The following is a 21,785-nucleotide window of genomic DNA, read 5'->3' on the forward strand; positions in this document are numbered from 1 at the left end:
TAAATCAGTGGTAGACTCTTTTTTGTACAAAGGGCGTTCTAAAAGTATTGCACAGTGGTCTCTAATTTTTTTATTTCTTGCAGGAGAAGAATGAAATTTTTTGGTGGACATGCTTGGATCATTTAGCTATACATGGAACCTACTCAGTGTAGCTTCCATCAGCTGTGACGCATCTGGCCCAACGTTCTTTCCGTGATGTAAATGCACTTTGGTAAAATTCTGGGGATTGACTTTTGCACCATCGCTTGACACAGGAAATAAGGTCTTTCTCCCTATCAAATGTTTTACTGCGCGGGTGGGCCTTCAGACGACCAAAGAGGTAAACATCAGACGGAGCCAAGTCCTAACTGCAGGGAGGATGAGGAACAATTTTCCAACCTATTTTCCTGATTCTCTCGTGCGTCATAAGGGCTGTATGGGGTTTGGCACTGTCATGGTGTAGTCTGATGAGCTGACCCTGAATCTGTGGTCTGCGGGTCTTGATGGTACGTCGCAGCTTGTCAAATGACAAACAGTAACGATCCCGGTTAATTGTGGAGCCAGGTTGCAAAAAGTCAATGAAAGTAACACCACACTGATCCCAGAAGAAGGAGGCCATCACCTTCCGGCCTGATGTTCGTGAGTGTCTTGGTTTCTTCTTCCGAGGGGAACCCAGATGACGCAATTCCATGGATTGGGTTTTGCCGTCAGGTTCGGACAAAAACAACCATGTTTCTTCCTGGGTAATGACCCCATCAAAACACTGTTTCCACTCTTCAGTAAAGGTCTTCATGAGACCCTCGCACACATTCTTCCTCATCGTTTTCATTTCTCTTGTCAGTAATCTAGGCACCCAACGTGCTCTAGTAACTGTACCAGTGATACCACACTACCCAATGACAAACGAGTCATTCCAGCAAGCTGTCGTGTCGTCACACATCTGTCATTTTGGATGATTTGATCAATGGTCTCCTTATTCACATCACTGACTGCCGTCGATGGTCAGCCGCATCGTGGATTGTCCAGTAGAGAGAAATCACGTTCTTTAAACCTCTGCAACCACCGCTGGATACTGCTGCGATCCACTGCGTCCTCCCCATAAACAGGGAGCAACTTCCTGTGAATTGATGTGGCAGAGTCATCGCCGGTCTTGAAGAGGAACTCCATCACCGACCTTTGTCGCAACCTGACATCTACTTCACGGTCCATTATGGCTCACCTGTAAATAAAATAAAATACTTTTATATACCAACTTACAGCTAAATGTTCCAAGTATGTTCACAAAAAATTTCATTCTCCTCCAGCAGAAAATAAAAAAATTAGAGACGACTATGTAAAACTTTTTGAACGCCCTTTGTAGATGTTGTAGCGGGACATCCTCTTCTAGCATTAGTTTTTCTCAACAGTAGTTGTCGATACCAGTATTATTTTTCGAATTTTGGACAGGTCATTATTATCTCAGCTGTTTTTGAAAAATTTCATATAATTTTATACACAATATGTTATATTTCAAGCTAAAATCTATGAAAAGGAATATCTTTATTTTCGTCGTTACAATCGGTATGTACTGGCTCTGAATGTACAGTTAAAATTGTGTTATTTAGAAACATTTGAAATTACGATTTATTTGGCAAACTTAAAATTTCTATTATTAATTACGCAATCTAGTACTGTGTACCATTTTTATTTCTAGATTCACTTGTGAAATAATAATCGAAACTAATAGAAATTCATTTGTCAAGAAAAATTGTAAACTTTTTGGGATATTGTTATTTCCGCTGAGAGATTAGTAGTAAGCAAGCCTCTGATGTGATCGGACGTATTTTTGTATTTTGTAATTTGGACTTTGAAAATTCAAAAGACTGTGTGATATACTAAAATGTGGCTAAAATTTGACAAAATGTATTAACGCAACAACAAAAATTCTGCAACAACATTCTTCAAATTTATTTGGATCAATTCGACCATGAGGACCTAAAATGTGAGAATTTCAGCTTCAAGAATCAGATCCCTAGACAAGAAGAAATGGAGCCAAATCTACACGTAAAGCTAAGTAAAGTAGAAAGTTTATTGTAATCTTCGCTCCTCTCAAATCTTCATAAAAGACTATTGTGGACAACAGCTGCAAGTAGGAAGGAGAGGGCAGATTACAATGCCAAACTCTACCTTGCCACCAATTGAGGTGAAGTGAACTTTGTGTAAATATGGCGAGGTCCCGTCAATCTGACTATGAACATAAAAAGAAATCATTTTAGAAAATGGACTTATACAGTTGCGGCTCGACCGTAGGAAGAACTCTTTGTAGTAGCGAAAATGTCGAGAAAAGTGATGAAGCTTCACGTTGCAAGCGGGGCGGTCGACTGTGTTGTCCGGAAGAGAAGCGCGCGCGCGCACACACACACACGTCAACGTTCCGTGCTCGGCAGTCGTCGACACTGAATCACGCGTCTATTCTGATGTGGAGGTATTATAGCGGCGGTAGGCGCCAGCTGTGGCCAGAGCCTAGGGCACCTAGCTAGACGGGACGGGGCGCCGTTACGTAACGACGCCGGGCGGACGGCGTCGGGGCGTCGCGACGGCGCGGCGTTGCGACACGGGCGCGCTATAAACTGCACGCCGGCGCCGGCTGCAGCGTGTCCAGGGGGCGAACCACACAGTAGCAGGAAGAAGAGTGTCGGCTCTAACTGACACGAGGTACATCGAAAACCTAGACAAATAAAAAAACGAAGGCTCTGAAAACGTGTTCCTCTCCAAAAATCTGAAAAGTTAAAAAACGGACGAAGTCCGAAATGAAGTACTAAAGAGGATTCACGAGGGCTGAAATTTCTGGGGCACCCCTACCAGGAAAAAGGAACAAGTTAGCCGTACCCCTGCTTCGATTTTGAGGAATAGTTGACGCTCGTTGGAGCGGTAGAGGCAGACACAGATCAGAACGTGCTAAACAGGCTGTACACGATACTGGGCGTAGTAGCTAGCGTAAGATGTGAAAAGATGGTGGACAGCACGAGACCAGACAGGCACTGGTCTAACTATAAGAAGTGGAAACTGTATGCTTACTGGAAGCGCTGCAAAATGGGACTGCTGGCGCCGGTGAAATAGAGTTGCACCGGACTGTGAAAACACGTGTTGCTACCCAGAACTGAAGTTACCTGAATCGAAAATTACGTTTACAGCGTAGCCAAGTCACGAGGATATACGATACACGTATATGCTGCAAACTGAAGCTAAAGCTGACCTTTATGACCACCTTCACGTAGGTGACAAGGCTTTCGTATCCGCACCTCATCACACGGCGTGTAGCTTGCAGGCTTCCCCTTTCTCTATAGCAGGATAGGCGGCGATCTGTGACATGTCTGACAGCAGGCAGAAGTGGTTCGGAGCAGACCATCCAGCGAGCACCGTCGAACGCAGGGCTCTACAGCAGACGGGCTGTATGTCTTCTCATACTGACTTCGCGGTATCGCCAATTACAATTGAAGTGGGTACAGGAGTACTGAGAGTGGGTCATAGATCAGTGCAAACATGCCGCTGGTAGGATGAATCGCGTTTCTTGTTACAAAAGGTCGATGGCGTGCCCAAATACGGCTTCATACAAACAAATGGCTGTGCAGACAAGCACTAGGCCACGTACGCAGGCCGATGGGGGTGGTATTGTGCTGTGGGTGACATTCACACGGGCTCCAGTGAGAGCCGAGGCAGTAGCCGCAGGCATTGCGATAGCTGTGGACTCTATGAACGTTATCGCAGAACACCTCTATCCCCCCTCGCTTGATGCCTGATTGTGCCACAGTAGTTTTAGGACCATCGTAGTCAGCTCACATTCGTGTGTTGGGCCATCAAGTCGCCTGATGGGACACCTCTGCACCTGCAGACCATCAGTCCGTAATTTGCAGAAACTGAATGACCTGTGGGTAGAGTCTGCGCAAAATAACGTGACCGCTAGATGCGCAGTCGGCAGGGCACGCGTTGAAGAGCGCGGTAGTAGTGGGGGCTGCGGACAAGCGCTATGGGGGGGAGTGGCGTTCTGAACTGGAGCCGTCACTCAGAGTTTTTGTAAATATTTAATGGAGCCCCTCCATGCCCACACATGTATGGTGACGACTCAAAAAGATGCGTCACCTCCGCTTCGGTTAGTATCTGAAAAGAATTCCACTGAAAATGGAACAAAAGCAGCTATTTATTTTCAAATTCAAATGGTTCAAATGGCCCTGAGCACTATGGGATTTAACTTCTGAGGTCGTCAGTCGCCTAGAACTTAGAACTACTTAAACCTAACTAACGTAAGGACATCACACACATCCATGCCTGAGGCAGGATTCGAACCTGCGACCGTAGCGGTCGCGCGGTTCCAGAGTGAAGCGCCTAGAACCGCTCGGCCGCACCGACCGTGCGATTTATTTTCACCTGGCTTGTTAATCGTTTGTAACTTGCGCCATGAGTGACGGATTTTCAGTAAAAACTATGCATTTCTCTTGTTGCCACGTTAAATACTGCTGGCCGGCCGAAGTGGCCGTGCGGTTAAAGGCGCTGCAGTCTGGAACCGCAAGACCGCTACGGTCGCAGGTTCGAATCCTGCCTCGGGCATGGATGTTTGTGATGTCCTTAGGTTAGTTAGGTTTAACTAGTTCTAAGTTCTAGGGGACTAATGACCTCAGCAGTTGAGTCCCATAGTGCTCAAAGCCATTTGAACCATTTTTTTTAAATATTGCTTTTTTGCCAAAATACAGCGGAGTTGACACAGTCTCACCTCACAAACATTTGCAGACGCAGCTCCGAGAGAAATCTGAAACAGTTGTTTATTAAGTGAGGAACTGACGAAAAGTAAGGTCAATAGCTTATGAAAAGGTACACTCTCGGTACAAAATAAAAGTGTAATGTCTTCACTTATGCTCTTCCAAAACCCAGACCATTTTCCGGTCCAATAGCTGTCGAAGGCCCAAAAAAGTTACATTCTTTTATCAAAAAAGTCTGTAGTTGTTGGAATAACATGGTAGATAATGAAGTTTCGCATAACTATATGGCAAAATACTCTCCTCTTTGCGTGCTGTCATTTGCCAAAATCTCATTTCGATGTCTCAAGCCGCTGAAATGTGAGGATTGTTGTGGATATTTCACTCTGGCTTTATCGCTGGCGTGGCGCGATCGCAAATGAGTGTGCTACACGAGATGAATATTCTCGAGATTGGTGACAGGTAGAGACCTCTACCCATATCTCTATAAAAATTCAGAATATTAGCTAAATGTAATACTCGGAAACATGTTATGTAATGTGCACCAAATGCAAAATTATACAGAGCTTTATTTTCCATTGCAAGCTTTGTCGAATTCCGCGCACTGTTTTACTTCCACATTAATATCGGTATAACTATGACCACGTCATCATGAAGCTAACATATAAAGCTGTAAGCAACGCAAAAATGGATGTTTTTACCGAATAGTTTCTGTACAGTCATTTAAGAAAGAGTGCAGGATGTGCGCCTCGATTCTGTAATTGCCGACCGACCGAAAGGGGGCAAACACTGTCGGCTGCCCCTTTCCAACATACGAACGAACTCACCCATCACTTTGGACGAAAACTGGCACTGTACATCGGCCACCGTATCCTGCGCGAACCCGGTGACACTGTCACACATCCGAAGGTCTACCGAGTACTTGTCGAACCCGTGCCGCGCAGAATCGCAGTCGTAGCGAGTTCCAAAAGTGGACCTACAGGCCAGTAAGCAGGTGGTCGTAATGTTTTTGCTGTTCACTGTATCTTGAGAAATGTTCGCCACACGTAACTGCTGGCTGCACCTTGGCTCGCTATCTCTGGCACACCGCGGCCGGCATCCAGAATCTAGTGGAATGGTGCTCCTTGGCTGGTTGATCTTTACCTAATCCGTCTTAAGTGGCTTGTGGTGAGAGTCTAATAGGGGAATGCATGCTGGTGGGTGGTCCCCAGCACCTGTTGGTGGTAGACTTGTGAGGAGTCCTGCGGCAGGCGGCACTTTGTTAGCGGGAGGACTGGCTTGATGTGGTCCGCCCCCCTTGTGAGTGTTTTAGTGTTCTCCACACATTTCTGTCCTCGCCATCTCTGCAGAGAACCTTCTGAGTTCTCAGTGAAATGCATAAGTGTTTACATGCTTCACGACAGTCCAGTGCTTAAATGTTTACATGCTTCAAGTCTCCAATTCTGTTGGTCCATTTTTACTGTACTGTCTGTTCGCAGTTCTGTAAGTGTCGTCCTATCGCTGCACGCCCTGTTTAGCGCGATCTTCACGTATGGCAAACAAAATGTGATGATGTCGTAGAAAGGTGAAATCCGCCATTAACCAATAATCATTGCAACCAAGACTGTTTTTCTGCACAGTAAATACGTTGTTATTGAATACAGTTTTAATATTGGAAAAGCACTTCGCCATCCGTTCAGCGTTACAAAACTTCAGCTGCTTGATTACCGGACAATGGCTACCGTAGAACTGGGATTTTTACTGTTTGCTAAATCGCAAGGAGAATCCCGGGATACGCTCCCTGCCCTTTTACTAGATGACTCTGCCATGGTGGACTTAGTTTTGCGTTTTCTTCGGGCAGGGGGTTTTTATCATTTAATCTGAGTGTTTGTTTTTTAGTGTTGATTCTGGCTTTTCGCCTCTGATTTTAAACTGAGTTTTTAATGTGTTCTTTGTGGTTGGCTTTTCCTCTTTTTTTCTCTATGGTCGGCCAGCCACCGTCACTCTCTGTGTGTTTTAATTTGTTTTGTCTGATCTCTGTCGGAGTCTTTCTTGCCCCGTGTCGTCTCACGTCTTTCCTGCTGTTCGTTTTTCTTCTCCTTGGGCGGTTTTCATGTTTTGGAAAAAGGGACCGATGACCATCGCAGTCTGGTCCCTTTACTCCCACAAACCAACCAACCAACCAATCCCGGGATGGTTCCTTTGAACAACCCTGATGATTTCCTTAGCTATCCTTGTCCCATTCGGCCTTGTCCTAATTTCCCTACCTTCTGTACTAGACGCAGGGACGTAACCTAATGAAACGAGCCACTGCATTAAGAAGAAGACTGAAGACCTTCACCCCGGAAGTGTGATCGCACTTCCAACTGGCGCACTGTGGCTGTGATGTTGTAACTGTATCAGTTTTAGGTGCTAATTGGTCGTCTAGGTGCGTGTTATTGGTCAAGGAGGGACAATTACGTCAAATTAGTCAAGCAGCATTTAGCAAACAGAAAATGGTAGTGTACCGGATTTGCAGTGTTTTTTAGTGTAGAGGAGATTGTGTTTAGGATTCCTTCAGCCAAAACGGGGGAGTTCTTCGCTTTCTGAGAATGCCCCATGACCATACATTAAAATGGATGCTGAAGTCTAAATTACTTTCGTAATGTAAGTTCTATGGAGGTAGCGTGATGCGCAAATTGCGTGCGAAATACCGTTTATGGATTTAGATATTGTCTGGCTGTTGAATGAACATAGGCGTATTGTCGTGATTTAGCACAAGTATCGTCACGCAGTAATAGATGTAGAGGTTAATTCCCAGGAACGCTGCTGGAAGACAAACATTTCTGCACGCGGTCTGTTATCTTTGTCAGTCTTGCATTTCTTACTGGAGGTACACGACTGACACAGTAGAATCACTCTTCTATCTGTCTCTAACACTCTTCCTCTAGACTGCAGCGACGAGAGCGCTGTTCATCCCGTAGCGTGCGTCTCGTGTTTCGTCTGAGGGGTGAGTCTGTCACACAGTTTGGTACCGAGGGAACTTACCGCATACATACCTAACGGCTCGCTTTAAGTTTCGTAGGCACTTTCTGCAAGATGATTTTGGTGACGATTCCGAGAAGCACTGACAAAACATGTCTCCGACAGTGTTTATGACTGAGATGAACACCGACAAACAGCTTGCACAAAATGTTTGTCTTCGCGTTCTTTCTGTGTACAAGTAGAGAATGTTCTTACCATACCGTATCGCACAACGACACCGCCCTTACGTTTTTCCCTCGTGGCTACTGACATCGGAGTCGTATAGTAATCTGGTGCTACTGCATTTCATCTGCTCCTTCTGCACATTAGGCGGTATGTATTCGAGTTAAACAACTTTGCTGTTCATTACGCCGCGTGGAAATTTTAGCGAGGAGGTGGTTTCAGATTGCTGTTGTGGTCTTCAGTCCAGAGACTGGTTTGATGCAGCTCTCCATGCTACTCTATCCTGTGCAAGCTTCTTCATCTCCCAGTACCTACTCCAACTTACATCCTTCTGAATCTGTTTAGTGCATTCATCTTTTGGTTTCCCTCTACGATATTTACCCTCCACGCTGCCCTCCAGCACTAAATTGACGCCGGCCGGTGTGGCCGTGCGGTTCTAAGCGCGTCAGTTTGGAACCGCGTGACCGCTACGGTCGCAGGTTCGAATCCTGCCTCGGGCATGGATGTGTGTGATGTCCTTAGGTTAGTTAGGTTTAAGTAGTTCTAAGTTCTAGGGGACTGATGACCTCAGTAGTTAAGTCCCATAGTGCTCAGAGCCATTTGAACCATTACTAAATTGACGATCCCTTGATGCCTCAGACCATGTCCTACCAACCGATCCCTTCTTCTAGTCAAGTTGTGCCACAAATTTCTCTTCTCTCCAATTCTATTCAATACCTCCTCATTAGTTATGTGATCTATCCATCTAATCTTCAGCATTCTTATGTAGCACCACATTTCGAAAGCTTCTATTCTCTTCTTGTCTAAACTATTTATCGTCCACGTTTCACTTCCATACGTGGCTACACTCCATACAAATACTTTCAGAAACGACTTCCTGACACCTAAATCTATACTCGATGTTAACAAATTTCTCTTCTTCAGAAACGATTTCCTTGCCATTGCCAGTCTACATTTTATATCCTCTCTACTTCGACCATCATCAGTTATTGTACTACCTAAATAGCAAAACTCCTTTACTACTTTAAGTGTCTCATTTCCTAATCTAATACCCTCAGCATCACCCGATTTAATTTGACTACATTCCATTATCCTCGTTTTGCTTTTGTTGACGTTCATCTTATATCCTCCTTTCAAGACACTCTCCATTCCGTTCAACTGCTCTTCCAAGTCCTTTGCTGTCTCTGACAGAATTACAATGTCATCGGCGAACCTCAAAGTTTTTATTTCTTTTCCATGTATTTTAATACCTGCTCCGAACTTTTCTTTTGTTTCCTTTATTGCTTGCTCAATATACAGATTGAATAACATCGGGCATAGGCTACAATCCTGTCTCACTCCCTTCCCAACCAGTGCTTCCCTTTCATACCCCTCGACACTAATAACTCCCATTTGGGTTCTGTACAAATAGTAAATAGCCTTTCGCTCCCTGTATTTTACCCCTGTCACTTTCACATTACCGTCGTAAAATGTTAAAGTGATAGTATTATGCTTAACGAGAATTATTTTGAAATATACTGATACTAAATTGCTTAAAGACTAAGAATTGTTTTTACGAAGACAAATGCTCGTTGAAAATTCTTGAAACTATGTGACACTCAAGGCTTCACTTCCCTGCTACTTCCCACGTTTACAAAAGGCCTGTCACATACCGTGCTGGAGCAGCACCCCTCGACGGAAAGATACCGCGGAGAAATGTCTTATGCTTAGCCTAGGGGTCATCCAGTCCAGCAAGTTGTGCTGGACAATTTCTGTCGTGTTCGGAAGGAAGGAGAGAGGTACTCAGAGGATTGGGTCTGTGAGGACGGGTCGTGGGTCGCGTGCGGATAGCTCGGCCGGTGAGAGCACTGCCCGCCGAAGTCTAGGTTCCAGTTTCGTTTTCCGGTCAGGCACGCGGTTTGAACAGGTCAGAAAGTTTGAAAACAGGACAGAGCGAAATATTCTTTGCAGCACCTCTGCTTGGCCAAGTTGACTGTTTCATTTAACTCCGTGGCGCGTGCTGTTGATCATTTTCGCGTTGATCGGTGCAGCCTGCTGTTACGGTACGCCGTCGACACGTGATTTTCCGTGCGTGGCGCGCAGTCACTACCACGGGGGTGACTTGGCGGCCGTTGTCTGTCCACCTGCCAGCTCGCTCCTGGTGTCGGGCCACGGCGCCGTCTGGCTGGCGTGGAGCTGCCGCAGGGCACGCTAGCTCTGCAGCCCACTCGCCGAGACTGCGATTCAAATTACTTGGCGCGTCGGAGCTGGTTTGCTTCAGTCAGAGCACTTAGCGCCACGCCCGAACAGGTCGCCGCTGCCGAACTGCCGCAACAGCCGGTGAGTTCACTTCCAGTTCCTTGTCTCGCGGCTCTTTTCTTGACGTGTTTAGACCGCGAATCATGGGTCTGGCGCTTCTATTTCGTATTTCATCACACATTATGTTGTTGTTGTTGTGGTCTTCAGTCCAGAGACTGGTTTGATGCAGCTCTCCATGCTACCCTATCCTGTGCAAGCTGCTTCATCTCCCAGTACCTACTGCAACCTACATCCTTCTGAATCTGTTTAGTGTATTCATCTCTTGGTCTCCCCCTACGATTTTTACCCTCCACGCTTCCCTCCAATATGTCTCAGATAATGCAGTACAAAACGATCCCTTCTTTTAGTCAAGTTGTGCCACAAACTCCTCTCCAATTCTATTCAATACCTCCTCATCAGTTATTTGATCTACCCATCTAATCTTCAGCATTCTTCTGTAACACCAGATTTCGAAAGCTTCTATTCTCTTCTTGTCCAAACTATCTATCGTCCATGTTTCACTTCCATACAAGGCTACACTCCATACAAATACTTTCAGAAACGACTTCCTGACACATCTATACTCGATGTTAACAAATTTTTCTTCTTAGGAACGCTTTCCTTGCCATTGCCATTCTACATTTTATATCCTCTCTACTTCAACCATCATCAGTTATTTTGCTCCCCAAATAGCAAAACTCCTTTACTACTTTAAGTGTCTCATTTCATAATCTAATTCCCTCACCATCACCCGAATTAATTCGACTGCATTCCATTATCCCCGTTTTGCTTTTGTCGATGTTCATCTTATACCCTCCTTTCAAGACACTGTCCATTCCGTTCAGCTGCTCTTCCAAGTCCTTTGCTGTCTCTGACAGAATTACAATGTCATCGGCGAACCTCAAAGTTTTTATTTCTTCTCCATGGATTTTAATACCTACTCCGAATTTTTCTTTTGTTTCCTTTACTGCTTGTTCAATATACAGATTCAATAACATCGGGGAGAGGCTACAACCCTGTCTTACTCCCTTCCCAACAACTGCTTCCCCTTCATATCTCTCGACTCTTATAACTGCCATCTGGTTTCTGTACAAATTGTAAATAGCCTTTCGCTCCCTGTATTTTACCCCTGCCACCTTCAGGATTTGAAAGAGAGTATTCCAGTCAACGTTGTCAAAAGCTTTCCATTAGTCTACAAATGCTAGAAACGTTGGTTTGCCTTTCCTTAATCTGTTTTTTAAGATAAGTCGTAGGGTAAGTATTGCCTCACGTGTTCTAACAATTCTATGGAATCCAAACTGATCTTCCCCGAGGTCGGCTTCTACCACACATGATAACTACACAAAACACACACACACACACACACACACACACACCGGTGCTAATGAAATACACGCGTTTCATACACAGCACTAACCAAACGCTTCTGGATACTCCGACACAAGACGCGATTCAGTCAAGTGTGAAGTTATCATAATCACAGGGATCGGCTTACATTAGATAATTTTCGCTCGAGGCCGCGTGAAGTCTATTTTCTGAAGGCTGCAATTCATCGTTGCAAGCTGGTCACATTAGTCGTAAATAAAACTGCTTTACTCAGTTTTGTGGCGTAGCATAATGGTAAGTACATTGGCCTGACGTGTGCAACGTCTGTAAAAGTATTGTCATATCGCTGGCTTGGTTGCTGAGTGTCTTTGCGAGCGGCTATATTTGCAGAGTCGAGCACGGGACACGGAGCTGCTATGTTGTGCTGTGGGTAGCTCTGCAAGGAAAAGGCATTATTATGGAAGTTCAAGCGTGGCTGCAAGTACTAGTATTGTGAAGTAATGAGATATGGAAGTGCATTCAGTGGAAAGAGCATAAAGAAGCACTGCCGCCGATAACGTATTTGAGTTTCCGCCCGATTGCGTGTCGTGGTCGGCTTCCCAGAGTGAAACTAATGTGAATCAGTAAAATAGAGTACCACAAAGCAGAGCAATCAAGTGCCAGTGCCTTGTAGCGAGCGTGAAACGTGCGCTGGGTCATGGCGTTTCCGCATCATGATCAATCAGCCGCGTCGCGACGGTTACGCGCCCGCTCTTACGACTGAGAACTGTGAACTGTAAAATTATCTTTTATGAACAGTGTTATAGCCTATTATTACAAGTATCAAGAAGGCTGGTACCAGATATCGGCGTGTACGTGGCGAGCGAAACAACTTTCGTTCGACCATTCGGCTTCCGCATCATGTACAATCACCCGCGTCGTGTCGGTTACGCGTACGCTCTTCCAAGTGATAATTGTGGACAAATAATCATCATTGCCTGTGTATCAATACTGAAGGTTTGGCCAGAGTAAGACTGTGGAATACGTGTGACAACGTGAAGTACAATAGTGACAGAAATTAGAAAACTGTACAGTAATAAGGGAATGATAATTATGACTTGTCATCAAATCAGCGCAAGATGTTCACTGGCATGACTTACGACTTAGTGTGTAAACAGTGCAACCTGCGATTTTCTTATCGTCTCAGAATATAATTGTTCATATCAGACATAGGACAGTGTTATGTTTAGTGGTTTAGTGTTGAGTGGCTGCCCTTAACCCGCTTGCATATTTATATAATAATTTCAGGCAATCCAGCAGCAGTGTGGAGCAGAAATAATACGACCGCCTTGGGAGTACCAGGTACGTGCGGTGGACAGGCGCACGGTCAAAGTGACAACAGTTTAACGGTCCGCCACCCGATGTATCACCGGGCGTGTTACACGTCGTAGCTTCGAATCTCGTCAAATAAAGCGAAACTGTTTTATTTTTAAATCTAAGCAAAAGAGTTAAATTACTATTTTTATTCAATTAATTGGTTTAAATGCTATTTTTTTACTCATAATTCTTTGTCGCGCCATTTTCATCACTGTATCGACATTTTTATTTGCTTTTATTTTACTTCCCATCAGTCTGTTTCCTTTTGGGATCTGCCTGTGTAGCCTGTAATCTGCAACCGAGTGCCAGCGTGGACTGCTCATTGGTTGCTAAGACGCAGCAGCTCTGTAGCCATTGTGAGGATAGTGCCAGGTAACCAATGGCAGCGAGAAATTACAGTTTTCTCTTAGCGCTGGAGCAGAATTTTTACTGTGCTGAGTTTGCTCGTGAAGGTTATCTGCAATCACTGTGGACAAAGCTATCGTGATTTTTGTTCTGCCGCAGATTGTACCTCGAGAGGTACACGAGTTTAAATTCCAGGCGACAAAACGCGTCGTCTACCGCAGTTTAGCCATCGCCCACTTAATAAAATCAGCTGTGGACAGAGCACCTCGCATTTCTAACACTGGTCCGCGTTACACAGTCACAGGCTTTGTGAAGTGACCCGGCGTGTTTGTGCGCCACCTGTAACCGAGCGGTAGCCCGCAGCGGGTGAGGCAGCACTGTAGCGGCGAGGGACAGACGTCAACGGTCGAGTAACTCTAATCGGACTGCAGTTTGGTCTGGCGTCCCGTTGAGATTGTGTCGGAGTTCCGATCCCTCACTGTCTGTCGAACGGCGCCACCTGACAGGAGGCTGCTAGGACTGCGGCGTCAGATGACAGGGATTCTGGCAGGGGGCCGCGGTGTGAGCGCAGCCCCGGTGGCCCGCCACTGCCGTGTCCGCCCTCCTACCGAGGAGCGGGGGCGGGAGTATCTCCGATGAGCGTCGCCACCCTGCACCCTGCACTTACCACTGACGTCCGTAAAGTTACGACAGCAGCTGCGGACGGGCTACACGTTATTAACCCCTTCAGCGGGTAATTTCCGCTCCCCGGTCTCAGTCCCTAATCCCGGTCTTCTCTGCGTTGTGATTGGCAAAAATACCACAAAATCCTGGCGAGTTGTTGGAGGTGGGCGTCCAGTTGGTGTCCAAATAAAGGTAATGTATTCTAGAGCAGCCACATACTTAAGTAGAAACAATGTACTTATCACATCAGAATTAAGATTCAAGAAAGGTTGGTCGACTGGGAATGCTATTTATATTTTCACTCATCGAACAGTACAAGGCTTAAGTAATAATATATCGCCAGTTGTTGTCTTTTTGTGATCTCTCCGAGGCCTTCAATTGTGTAAATCGCGATACTCTCTCAGAAGAAACTTGAGGTTTATGTGGTTTTACACACAGCTGGTTCGAATCGCACTTGACAAACAGCTTGCAAAAGGTTTTGCTGAAAAATTCGAACAGTGTATGAAGGGGAGAAAATTTTAGTGACTGGGGTAAAAGACAAAATGATTCCCACAGGGTTCAATTTTGGTTCCACTCCTATTCCCTATATATGTGAATGACCTTCCCATTCAACAAACAAAATTGTTACTTCCTGTAGACGATACTATTGTTATAATAAATCCCGTTAGACAGAAAGCAACAGGAGAGTTAGGAAACGATATTCTTCAAAGAATTATTAAGTGCTTCTCTGCAAATGGACTTCCCTAAATTTTGGAAAAACACACTACATTCTGTTCTATACAGCAAGCAGAGTCAACCAACAACTAATGTAGCACATCAGCAGGAGTCAATAAGTAGGGTAGAATGCTGCAAGTTTTTGGATGTACATACTGATGGAAATTTGAACTGGAAGAAGTAAATTACTGAGGGTCTTGAACAATTAAGTTCAGCTACATTTGCTTTTCGTACAATTGCTAATCTTGTAAACAAACATATCAACCTACTGAAATATTTTGCATATTTTCAGTCCATAATGTACGGATAATTTTCTGAGGTAACCCGTCACTTATAAACAAAGTACTGATTGCATAAAAACGAGCATTAAGGTTAATATACAGTGTTCATCAACAGATGTGATGTAGGTACCTCTTCAAGTAACTGGGAATTTTAACTGCACCGTCACAAAATATATTTTCGTGAATGAAAGTCTTCACAATTTGAGAAGAACAGTGATGTACATACCTACAACTCTAGAGGGGAAAACGACGTTTATTGACCATTTTTAAAGCTGTCAATGTCTGAGAGACGAATTCGATATGCGACGATAAAAATCTTTATTTGTCCAATAACATAAAATGTCTGACAGGTAACAAAAGAAATTTTAAACCTAAACTAAAACCATCCCTCCCGGACGACTCCTTCTGTTCCATTGACAAATTTCCTCTTAAAAATCTGATGGGCAGTAAAAAAATGTTTCTAAGTGTAATTGTGTAATCATGTGTGTATACATATCCTGTACAGTGACTCGTTCCACATAATTTCGATAAAAAATCATTCAAATGATCTATCGATGATATAACTATACTAACTTGTTGTGGAGCCCAGAAGGCCAACAAATCATTTACAATCTAAGTTTTTCGTCGCGTCGCATTACACCATCAAACATTCAAATAATGGCGCAAAATCTTCTGCTAACGTGTGTTTAGTGCGCTCCTGGCTATTTAGTAGCTTTACAATTGGCAATCGTTGCCTTACAAGCCCTACCCCCCCCCCCTCTTCCCCACCTGCCCTGTACCAGCAGACACGCCCCCCCCCCACCTCCCCAAGGCTGCAAGACGCCCCCCTCCCCCCTTGGCACGAGTACCAACCGTTCCAGCCCTGACGTTCTCGCAAAAGCCGTGCTCGAGGTCCTTTGTGGCTGTCGTCAGTACCGGCTGGCTGTTGCGACTGTTCAGTCAGTCATCAAGGGTCAGGCAGACCTCGTCTGTTAATGAGACGTATGTCTCGGACGAGGCGTGGTGAGCATTTCCATGAACGTGCCACTGCGCAAATTGCATACGATGTGTGCGACTGGCTGTTTCTGGTGGTCGCCGCATCAGACGGCCTAAACAAAATACGCCCAGGTAGATTCGAAAGTGATGGCGTCCTACCGTAAAATACCGCAACGAAGGGCGCCATCCAGCCGTGATTTGACACTAACCATGCCGACAGATGAAAATCGAGACCTCTATCTTGTAATTTCAGTGCTACCCGCAATTTTAACTTTTCGAGAAAGTTCGTACCAAGTATATGCAGACAGACGTTATACCCTGAGAACCACTGTCTACAATATAGCAGGTCAGCAATTGGAAGCAGTTAATTCCATAAATTATCTGGGAGTACGCATTAGGAATGATTTAAAATGGAATGATCATATAAAGTTGATCGTCGGTAAAGCAGATGCCAGACTGAGAGTCATTGGAAGAATCCTAAGGAAATGCAATCCGAAAACATAGGAAGTAGGTTACAGTACGCTTGTTCGCCCACTGCTTGAATACTGCTCAGCAGTGTGGGATCCGTACCAGATAGGGTTGATAGAAGAGATAGAGAAGATCCAACGGAGAGCAGCACGCTTCGTTACAGGATCATTTAGTAATCGCGATAGCGTTACGGAGATGATAGATAAACTCCAGTGGAAGACTCTGCAGGAGAGACGCTCAGTAGCTCGGTACGGGCTTTTGTTAAAGTTTCGAGAACATACCTTCACCGAGGAGTCAAGCAGTATATTGCTCCCTCCTACGTATATCTCGCGAAGAGACCATGAGGATAAAATCAGAGAGATTAGAGCCCACACAGAGGCATACCGACAGTCCTTCTTTCCACGAACCATACGAGACTGGAATAGAAGGGAGAACCTATAGAGGTACTCAAGGTACCCTCCGCCACACACCGTCAGGTGGCTTGCTGAGTATGTATGTAGATGTAGATGTAGACTGTCAAGTTCGTTGCAGGGGATACTTTTCATTGCAGCACATATTGGGGTTGCTTCCCATTCCACTCGCAGTGGCACTTGGGCAGACTGCCGGTACGTACGCCTCTTCGCGAGGGCTACTTTTTTCTGCGCGATTGATACTTGACGTGGAAGAGGTGAATAATAATCGTAGTTCCTGCCCAGAAAAACGCGGTGATCGAGGTTTCGTATGCAGCTTGTGTGCGACGGCTTCGTTCGAGTGCCTGGTAGGTAAGAGTTTTCAACATTTCTGTCACGCTGGCTCACCAAGTCAGGCCGGCCTGTGACGGCTCGCTCCGTCCTTATTAGTGTTCATTGTCTCTCGTACAAGTGTACCGAGCGAGGCAGACGTTATCACACTGAACGTTAAACACTTCATCTCCCTCCTCGCTACTACTGGAGCGACCACACAGTAGAGCAGTATTAAATCATAGGCAGTACAGCTGTTTTGTATGCCGCCGGCCCGGGTGGCCGAGCGGTTCTAGGCGCTACAGTTTGGAACTGCGCGACCGCTATGGTCGCAGGTTCGAATCCTGCCTCGGGCATGGACGTGTGTGATGTCCTTAGGTTAGTTAGGTTTAAGTAGTTCTAAGTTCTAGGGGACTGATGACCTCAGAAGTTAAGTCCCATAGTGCTCAGAGCCATTTTTTGTTTTGTATGCCACGTCTTTGCTAGACAAACTGGTTTTCCAGAGCGTGCCATTTTCGTTATCTACTTTACATCTCAAGACATTGTTGCAGTTATCTGACACGTTGTGACTCGCCAATACTGTAGTCATAGGACGTCACGCTTTCACATATGTCGGAGTACATAGCTTTCCACTGCTCCACGTTAAGAGCTAGTAGCTGGTCTCTGCACCACGCTCATATTTTTTTGAGATTTAACTCGACCTTACCGAAACTTTGACCGCGTCTGATTTCCCTTATAGGTAACTGTAACAGGCACATAAGGCCTTACATTGCAGCTGACCCTACTGTATTTGGCAAGTCATTAATCCGTCTGCGGACTGACCACAGCGCACCGCACATGCGGGTATCGTGAAGCAGGGACATTGAGATGACTCAAATGAGAAAGCGCTGTTCTGTGCATTTTGTGCAAAGCCCGAACATTTAACGTTGCATGCATTTCCCCTGTAACGGGAATAGTAAATAAGTGTAGTTGCTACCGACGCAAATCTGAATACGTAACGGTGTAACACTTAATTTATGCATGCGGTTGAGCTCCACGGCCGTGGATTAAATTACCTGCGGCAAGATAGGAAACAGGCGGTTGTTGTAAAGGTTTGTTCACTGAGTTTCAGACTTTAGACTATTTATAATGCCTGAAGCAGATCGCTGCTGCGGCACTAATATCTCTGAAATGGCCCTTAAAGATCACTCATTGTAACTACACCGTAATTTATATTCATTTTCATTTCAGAATATAGTGAATGGCGTAATATGTGTATATCTTCATAAGTTTTTGTCGACTGTATTCTTAACGTTGCAGCTGCCCTGTGCGAAATAACGATTCCTTCAGCTACCACGTTTCCTCGGATTGTGTATTTTCTTCTGATTGACAGTTAGGTCCACAAGCTTTTATTCCTCAACTAGTACCTCCATTTGTGGAATTTACGTGCATAGGGCACGTACTTCCCTTCGCTGATGCTCCGCAGCATTCACGTTGCGGGAGAGTTTTCCTTAATAGACAAACGCATTAGTTGGCGACAGAAACTCAGTTCTGCTCACCAAAATGCTCGCTCCACCCGCGTTCCTCCTCTGTGTGAGGCACACGAGCTTCCACTTTAGTCGTCGTGTGACGAGGGCCTCCCGCCGGGTAGACCGTTTGCCGGGTGCAAGTCATCCGTTTTGACGCCACTTCGGCGACTTGCGCGTCGATGGGGATGAAATGATGATGATTAAAACAACACAACACCCAGTCCCTGAGCGGAGAAAATCTCCAACCCAGCTGGGAATCGAACCCGGGCCCTTAGGATTGACATTCTGTCGCGCTGACCACTCAGCTACCGAGGGCGGACATCCACTTTAGTGTGTGTAGGTGACCATCCGTCCAGAGCAACGTGCTGCATCCTGCGTGTCATGAATATTTTTTCATGTTGAAGAAACAAGTGGCCCTCTCTTGTAAATGCCGGACAGATTATTTTACTGCATTGTTTGAAGGTGTGTGCTGAGGTAAAATCTCGTCGAGTTCTTCAGCCGCGGTATCTCCCCAGTGTTCAACTTTCGCTATTTAAATGGCTAAGCTAGGACTCTCGTCGGCAGCCAGTCCTTTTTTTCTGGTCGATGTACACGAATGTCTGAGGCATCAGGAGAAGTTCAGTGAGAAGTGTGTTCGAGTCACGTGTTTCTCAAAAGCCTGCGTCGTACAACAAACAGTTCCCTGCCGCATCGGCTTTGATGGCGCTACCTCGGAAAACTGCAGACTCGTTGAGTTGTGCCAGTCACTTTTGCCACGGGTATAGCGGCGTCTTCCGAACTGTGTAGTACCACCGTCTCTCCGAGAGGGAACGTGGTAACAGTCACCCCTGTATACAGGGTGGTCCATTGATCGTGACCCGGCCAAATATCTCACAAAATAAGCGTCAAACGAAAAAACTACAAAGAACGAAACTCGTCTAGCTTGAAGGGGGAAACCAGATGGCGCTATGGTTGTCCCGCTAGATGGCGCTGCCATAGGTCAAACGGATATCAACTGCGTTTTTTTAAATAGGAACCCCCATTTTTTATTACATATTCGTGTAATACGTAAAGAAATATGAATGTTTTATTTGACCACTTTTTTCACTTGTGATAGATGGCACTGTAATAGTCACAAACACATGGCTCAGAATTCTAGACGAACAGTTGGTAACAGGTAGGTTTTTTAAATTAAAATACAGTACGGAGGTACGTTTGAATATTTTATTTCGGTTGTTCCAATGTGATACACGTACCTTTGTGAACTTATCATTTCTGAGAACGCATGCTGTTACAGCGTGATTACCTGTAAATAACACATTAATGCAATAAATGCTCAAAATGATGTCCGTCATCCTCAATGAATTTGGCAATACGTGTAACGGCATTCCTCTCAACAGCGAGTAGTTCGCCTTCCGTAATGTTCGCAGGTGCATTGACAATTCGCTGACGCATGTTGTCAGGCGTTGTCGGTGGATCACAATAACAAATATCCTTCAACTTTCCCCACAGAAAGAAATCCGGGGACGTCAGATCCGGTGAACGTGCGGGCCGTGGTATGTATCACGAAGCAAATACCGTCCGCACTGGCGGAATGTTACGTGATACCACGTACTTATACGTTTGTGACTATTACAGCACCATCTATCACAAACCTGCCGAATTTCAGTCTGGTACAAGGCGAGAAGCATTTAAACGGCCTGCTAACAGAAGAAAGGAAAGAGTACATGAAAATACAGTATTTCGGAACCACTGTACAAAAGGACCCGCCTTACGTGTTTCCTACCAAGACTCGTATAGTCGCCCACTTGGGAGAAATTTGCAGTCACAGCAGTTTCTCCGCAGAAGTGACGTTTACGCAACGTGTGCGACGGCGAACAGCTGACTCGTATTCTTTTTGAGACTCCGTCAGCACGCACTTGTCTGCAGTGAATGGCGAGGCCGCGGATGCGTACTCTGTTGTGAACCTTCAAAACTACACTGGCGCTGGCAGTTCCGGCAACGGCCGACAGATGGCGCGGAGGTCGCCAAGAGCCGTGCGCTAGTCCGCCTGTCAGAGGCGCCGGCCGCGTCCGACTCGCTTTCGATTTCGCTCCGCAGTTACGTCACGGTGCGTCTAGACGTGTGTGGCGTTGCGTCGCGTGCGGGCGGGCGCCGTGACTGAGGCCTTTATATATAGAGCCGGCGTGGGAGAGCCGAAACAGAGCCGCTTCTCGGAAGGCATTTCCGACACGGCCGGAGCGCCCTTTATTATCCCTCGCGCCGGCGCGGCAAATAGCTATCTTTAGCGCGGCTTGCGGAACAGGCATCGCGTGTCCCGTTTGTGGTGCGTGCGCCTGGCCCCCCCAGACACGGGCGCCGCCGTTGGCCCACGCGGCACCGCACGCTGGCGCGGCTTGCGTCACGCTGACAGACAGACAAGACAGACAGACAGACAGACAAGACAGGCAGGTGCACCGCTCGGCGCCCGTCTCGTTCCTTTGACTCGGCAGACGCTCCGTTTCGTGCCGCTTTGTGCAGCGGCAGCCTGTTTTATTTTTAATTTCCTCGCAGATTGAGAGCGGCATTCGAAAGTGGAACCTGGCCCACTGCGGGCAGCCACACCTTCAGTTTGCCAGTACCTTCACCTACTGGGAAATTTTAGAAGAGCGTTACGCTGTAAAGTGCAACGTCACGCCCGAAATAACTCCCACATTCTGGCTATGCCATATCTACACGATGGCAATGGAAATACTATCGACGACAGTGCTGCCAGTGCAGAGTTACTAAACACAGCCTTCCGAAATTCCTTCACTAAAGAAGACAAACTAAATACTCCAGAACTGAAATCAAGAACAGCTGTCACCATGAGTAACGTACAAGTAGATATCCTCAGAAAAGTGAAGCTTAACAAAAGCAGGTCTTCCTTTCCAGACTGTATAAGAGTTAGGTTCCTTTCAAATAATGGCTCAGAGCACAATGGGACTTAACTTCTGAGGTCATCAGTCCCCAAGAACTTAGAACTACTTAAACCTAACTAACCTAAGGACATAATAAACATCCATGCCCGAGGCAGGATTCGAACCTGCGACCGTAGCAGTCACGCGGTTGCAGACTGTAGCGCCTAGAACCGCTCGTCCACCCCAGCCAGCTAGGTTCCTTTCAGAGCATGCTGATACAATAGCTCCATACTTAACGATCATATACAACCGTTCGCTCCACGAAAGATATGTACCCAAAAACTGGAAAGTTGCACAGATCACACCAATATTCAAAAAAGTTATAGGAGTAATACACTAAATTACACGCCCATATCATTAA

General features: G+C 45.8%; 1 protein-coding gene across 2 annotated transcripts in view; it reads left to right on the forward strand.

Moving 5' to 3' along the window:
• The window catches only part of LOC126473489 (3-phosphoinositide-dependent protein kinase 1), a 408,040-nt gene that overhangs the window by 44,873 nt on the left and 341,382 nt on the right, over positions 1 to 21,785 (forward strand). The window contains exon 1 of one of the 2 annotated variants that reach the window (XM_050100570.1): positions 10,063 to 10,193. The exons of the other annotated variant lie outside the window; for it this stretch is intronic. The gene's annotated coding sequence lies outside the window, so the exon portion shown is untranslated. Of the gene's footprint in view, positions 1 to 10,062; positions 10,194 to 21,785 lie in introns of those variants that run through there. 2 annotated transcript variants of the gene reach the window in all.

Source organism: Schistocerca serialis, chromosome 4, assembly GCF_023864345.2.
Source record: "Schistocerca serialis cubense isolate TAMUIC-IGC-003099 chromosome 4, iqSchSeri2.2, whole genome shotgun sequence".
Taxonomy (NCBI): Eukaryota; Metazoa; Arthropoda; class Insecta; order Orthoptera; family Acrididae; genus Schistocerca; species Schistocerca serialis.